This window comes from Delphinus delphis, chromosome 19 (genome assembly GCF_949987515.2).
Source record: "Delphinus delphis chromosome 19, mDelDel1.2, whole genome shotgun sequence".
NCBI classification, from domain to species: domain Eukaryota; kingdom Metazoa; phylum Chordata; class Mammalia; order Artiodactyla; family Delphinidae; genus Delphinus; species Delphinus delphis.
Window position 1 is genome coordinate 16,401,103 of NC_082701.1, and position 6,413 is coordinate 16,407,515.

The window sequence follows — 6,413 nt, forward strand, 5'->3', positions numbered from 1 at the left end:
GTTCAAATTCAGTCAGATCCATGCAAATTAAAACTACATAGAGATACAGAGACTTCCCTGGTGGTCCAGTGAGTAAGACTCCGTGCTCCCAATGCAGGGGGCCTGGGTTCAGTCCCTGGTCAGGGAACTAGATCCTGCATGCATGCAGCAACTAAGAGTTTGCATGCCGCAACTAAGAAGCCCGCATGCCACAACGAAGATCTGGCGTAGCCAAAATAAATAAATATTAAAAAAGAAAAAAATACTACATAGAGATAACAATTTCTCACCAAACAGATGGGCAAAAATTCAAAACTTGACAATACTCAGTTGGAGTTGGAGGCACGTCACAAGGACACAGGAGCCAACTGGACTGCCCAAACAATACATTTGATCCTCCCAAAATCAAGTACAATAATGCTATTGGAGAAAAATAGGAATTTATGAGCCCATAACAATAATTAATAAAATAAATAAAGAGCAAAGAAAGGAGGAAAGGTAGGGCATACAGTCTGCTGTAACAAAAATATCAAACTGGGTGGCTTAAACAACATTCTCACAGTTCTGGAGGCTGTGGAGTCCAAGATCAAGGTGCTAGCAGATTTGGTGTCTGATGAAGGCCCACTTCCTGGTTCATAAATGGTGGTCTTCTAGCTATGTCCTCACAAGGCAGAAGAGGAAAGGGACCTCTCTAGGGTCTCTTCTATAAGTGAACTAATTCCATTCATGAGGGTTCTGCCCTCATGCCCTAATCACTTCCTAAGGCCCCACCTCTTAATACCATCACATTGGGGGTTAGTATTTCAACACATGAATTTTGAGAGGACATAAACATTCAGTCCACTGGATTCTCCCTCTTCCCCCCCAAAATTCATGTCCTTCTCACCTGCAAAATACATTTATTCCATCCCAGCAGCCCAAAAGTCTTAACTGGTTCTGGCATCAACTCCAAAGTCTCATCCAAATATCATCTAAATCAGATATGGGTGAGACCTGAGGTACAAGTACATCTTTTTTTTTTTTTTTTTTTTTTTTTTGATGTGGACCTTTTTTTTTTTTTTATTTTGCGGTACGCGGGCCTCTCACTACTGTGGCCTCTCCCGTTGCGGAGCACAGACTCCGGACGCGCGGGCTCAGCGGCCATGGCTCACGGACCCAGCTGCTCCGCAGCATGTGGGATCTTCCCAAACCGGGGCACAAACCCATGTCCCCTGTATCAGCAACCGGACTCTCAACCACTGCACCACCAGGGAAGCCCCAATGTGGACCATTTTTAAAGTCTCTATTGAATTTCTTACAATATTTCTTCTGTTCTATGCCTTGGCTTTTTAGCTGCGAGGCATGTGAGATCCCATCTCCCCGACCAGGGATTGAACTCGCACCCTCTGCATTGGAAGGCGAAATCTCAACCACTGGACCTCCAGGGAAGTCCCGAGGTACAATTCATCTTGAGGCAGATTCCTCTCCATCTGTGAACCTGTGAAACCAAACAAGTTATGTGTTTCCAAGATACGATACTGAGACAGGCATAGGACAGACATTCTCATTCCAAAAGGGAGAAACAGGGCTTCCCTGGTGGTGCAGTGGTTGAGAGTCTGCCTGCCGATGCAGGGAACGCGGGTTCGTGCCCCGATCCGGGAAGATCCCACATGCCGCGGAGCGGCTGGGCCCGTGAGCCATGGCCGCTGAGCCTGCACTCCACAACGGGAAAGGCCCCAACAATGAGAGGCCCGTGTACCGCAAAAACAACAACAACAACAAAAAAAAACATTCTTTTGGCATTAGTTGGTTACAGTGATAGCAAGATACTGTGAGTGTGGCAGAGCAGCTCTAATGTAACAACTGCATTCCCTGCTTTCTGAACCGAAATGTAAGTGACTCATATCCTTTACATATGCGTTACCTGCAAACATTAACGCTGCAAATCTTGACATACACCGTTTAGGGGGAGTTCATGCTAAGGGGTTACAGTAAATGTTGAAAGGCTCCAAAAGTTCCTTTGGGGACTTCCTGTTTCTCCTCCCTCCCCTGAATTACTCTGCTTAACAAGAACCAAATTACTTAGAACTAGTCTGAATAGCAGCAGCACCCAAGGAGCACGACACTGAGTTCATGTTAAAAAGCAGTACCTGTGTAATGTACGTTTTACACCACAGGCAAAGGGAATATCGCTCTGGTTTTTAACTCCTGCATTAGAGTCTCCTACAAAAATAAAAGCATCCCATCAAGTTCTTCTAGATGGTGTTATTGCTGTACATTTGTAGATGGGTCACTTTCTGTGCTGTGTTTGCTTTGAAGGGATCTTCCAATATATCTCCAATATTCCTTTCTTATAGTGTCCTTTTCTTTAGCTAGGATTTCACATAACTCTAATGCTTTATTAAGAATGTCCTCCTTGTCGTATTGGTTTCCTAGCATGTCTTCATAGATGTCCACGAGAAAGGCAATTGGGGGAACTGCGACTTGGTTGTAAATCAAGTAATTGATTAAACAGGTTGGGATACTTGGAAAGACCACGATCCTGCAAAGTCCCTTTCGAATAGTTCCATGCACTTTCATTATGTGGTACTAGTTTGATCGTTTGCAGAGTGTACTGGACTTCTCTCTTCAATACAGCACAATCATTGTAGCCCGTGGTGTTAGAAATTACGAACTATCTTTGGTTCCAGACAGTTATTTCTCACATCCTCTTTGAGAAGTTGATCTACATACTGCAGCTCATTATCCCAAAAGTGAAAGTCCTGAATAACCCATTGTCGATGTTGCCAGGCGTGATAATTCTTTGCATCCTGATTAAGAATATCAGCAATAAACTCAAGCTCCTGAGATGGGTCTCTCAGCCATTCCACGAGCACTCGCCTATGCTGCCAAACTTGATAGTTTTGGGGGCTGTTCCTCAATTTTTGCCGTGATGTAGTTCATTTCCTCACGTAGATCCTTTTGAAGTGACTTTAAGAGAACTCTCCGAAAATACCACACTGTGTAATTGGCTGCATTTAACTCGATAGCATCTCTGGTTAGTTTAAAAGCCCGTTCACTTCTCTCGTCACGCTGCAGGACAGCCCGGAAATAATCATAAACATCTTGAAATTTTTCACTATAAATGATCTGGACCGCTGCATTGGGGCCATCATTCTGCAGCACTGGATCTATATCAGCCCATTCTGCCCTGTCCCTGTACAGGACATAGGTGGGCGAGTCCAGGCTCAGGAACACTTCGTCCATAGGGGACGCCGCCACCTCTTCTTGCGGCGGCTGGGGCGGCTGCGTGTCGGGCTGACCAGGTTCCCCGCCCTGCGCAGCCGCCCGGACGCCGTCTGCGGCCGCCATCGCTCCTCGGCCCGCCGCGGAGGAGGCGGCGGAGGCCCCGCCCCTATTACATTTATTCTTATCAAAGACAGACATTCCTATAGTTTGAATAGTGAAAAAGGTTTTCACACTTGTAAAAAAGAGCAGTCTCTTCCCCAGAGGGAATCACTTTCATCTCCTTTACCAGATTCTCTTAGTATTTATCTGTATTCTCCAAATGCAATGTTTGATTTTTCAATTTTAGGAGTTATCTACTGACTGCCACTGAGGAGAATGAAGATTTATATTTCCTATATCGCTTCTCCCTACATAAATAATCTTCCTAGTCTGCCTTCAGTATAATTATAACTGTGGCTAGAGCAATATTCAAGGTTTACAATTTCATCACTTTTTAAACCCTGTTCACAACTGAGCCAATATAACACTGTGATTTCCTTCCCTGTACAATTTTTTTTTGTTTTCCCTAGATTATTTGCCTTGTTTCTCATTGTTAACTTTTAAATACTTATAATTAATTCAACTCCAAACTCTTTACCATTTGTCCAAATCTCCTCTCAGCATGTTCAACTGTACCAGTTATGCTATCGATTTCATCATCTTGAAGTGTCTTCTGTAGCTTTCAGAACTGCTTCTATCTGGACTGGTTGCCTTCTGTTAGTTGCATCCTTAGCTTTCTCTTTACCATCATCCTAGAGATTCCCTTTGCTCTTCCTTTATGATGGTTCTCCTTTTTCCTGTATCCAATGTCTTCCTCTTCTTCATTTATGCCCTCACTTTGGTGGGGCTTCCCAAGAAATCGTTGAAGTGAAGTGTCGCAGGCTGAGGTCCCCAGGAAGGAGACTCTGAAACAAAAATTAATGTACAAAGCTTTTATTAGGGAATGTTCTTAGGATCAACATCTATGGAAGAGAAGGAAAGGAAGCAGGTCGAGCAGAGGGAGACGTTGAGCTATGATGAAGTCTCAGTGAGGGCCTCAGCTGACTGGGCCGTTCTGAAGCTAGATATTTTAAGAGTATTAACTCAAGGTTAAACCTGAGACCCTTGGGTTCACAATGTCAAAAGGTAGGCAAAACAAGAGAAGTTACTGAAAGCACCACACTTGTTTAATGCAAATTGACATCCTTTTTCCTTCAGCAAGTTAAGCAGGGAGCAAAAAAATAGAGAAGGGCATGGATGAAAGGGACATATAATCTTGTCTGAAGATCCAGTCCCTCTCTATCTCAGCCACTGCAGACTCCTAGCCAGTACAGTAAGTCCCCTACATACGAATGAGTTCCATTCCAAGAGCGCATTTGTAAGTCCAATTTGTTCATTAAGTCCAACGAAGTTAGCCTAGGTACCCAAGTAACACAATTGGCTATATAGTACTGTACTGTAATAGGTTTATAATACTTTTCACACAAATAAAACAAACAAAAAACAAAGAAAACATTTTTAATCTTACAGTACAGTACCTTGAAAAGTATAGTAGCCCAGAACTGTATGTCTGTGGCCTCTGCTAGCAAAATTTTCTTCCTCCGATCTGCACGAGAAGGTTGGAGCCACCTAACAATCTGGTATGGATGTTGCAGTTTTCTGTAGAAAACTCAACTTGACACCTTCCCATGGGAGCCTGATGCTTTGCTCAATGCTGGAAAACTCTCAGAAGGCCAGGCATTTGTACTAAAACATTCACTAGAGGAGCTGTGGAGTTTCAGTAGCCATGAGTCTTAGCATAGATCCTATGAGTAATTCCATAGGCTTTCTTAGGAACACAAACACCTTGTTTACTCAATTTCCAGGTAAAAACGTATTTTCCACCTTTTAGAAACTTTTCTCAAAAATATATTCAAAAATAAGTTTTCATAATTATGCTTATGACATTTTTAACGAACATGTTTACAATTTGACAAAATGAGGTGGAAAAAACTCAAAACAAGTTCACTTTTAGGGGAAGGAATAAATATTACAAATGTTTATAAACATTGTAGTGGGTGGACCTTTAGAGTGGTCCTGAGTTGGGGCAAGGAGACAGGACTTCATACCCCCGTGTCGACCAGTCATTGGATGCAGGCTGGCTCAGAAAGGGAAAGTGTCCTTGGATGAAGCAAGTCTTATTCATCCCTGTAAGGGGGTTTTGTATATTTTATTTAACCCCAAAATCCAAAATATCATACGAACGTGTAATGAGCATAAACATGAATAAAATATTTTACTTTATTTTCATATTAAGTCTTTGAAATGTGGTGTGGGTTTCTTGTTTGTTTGTTTGTTTTTTGGCCATGCCACGAGGCATGTGGGACCTTTTTTCCCCGACCAGGGATCAAACCTGCGCCCCCTGCACTGGAAGTGCAGAGTCTTAACCACTGGACTGCCAGGAAAGTCCTGAAATGTGGTATGTATTTTATACTTATGCCACATCTCAATTTGGACTAACCACACTAGCCACATGTGCTCAATAGCTACATGTGGCTAGTGGCAACGATAGTGGCCCTAGATAGGTGTGTTATTATATGCACCAGGATCTATGTACAAAATGTTCATTACAGATTTTTAAAAATTACTTAAAAGTATAAACACCCCAAATTGTCTATCACCAATAAAATTATAAATAAATGGTGGTATAATTCAAACAATGGAATGATATAAACTAGAATTAGACACAAAAATATAGATGAATTTTACAAACAAAAATGTAAGAAACAAAACAATACGTATCACTACTTGGCAACCACCATAGTAATAATTGTTTGGGGCCAGAATGATCACTGAATGCTAAAACTAATAGGCAGAAGTTCGAGGAGAAACAGGATATGTACATAGTCTCAAAGTCCCTCCCCACAAGACACATTATTTTCGCCTCACAATTAACAACTTTTTTTTTTTGGCTGCACCGCACAGCTTGTGGGTTGTTAGTTCCCTAACCAGAGATTGAATCTGGGCCCTCGGCAGTGAGAGCAAGGAGTTCTAACCACTGGACTGCCAGGGAATTCCCTACAATTAATAACTTTAGAGTGGGGAACCTCGGCAGATGCCACCTTAACCACGTGATCAAAATTAACATCAGCAACAGGACAACTAGATACCATGTGCTTCCTGATAGGATGCATGGAGAAGTATACAGCATCACTTCTGGATATGATATT

General features: G+C 42.4%; 1 pseudogene; it reads right to left on the minus strand.

Moving 5' to 3' along the window:
- Window positions 1-2,184: 2,184 nt before the first annotated feature.
- LOC132414432 (protein farnesyltransferase/geranylgeranyltransferase type-1 subunit alpha pseudogene) lies at window positions 2,185-3,309 on the minus strand (annotated as a pseudogene).
- Between the last annotated feature and the right edge of the window lie 3,104 nt (window positions 3,310-6,413).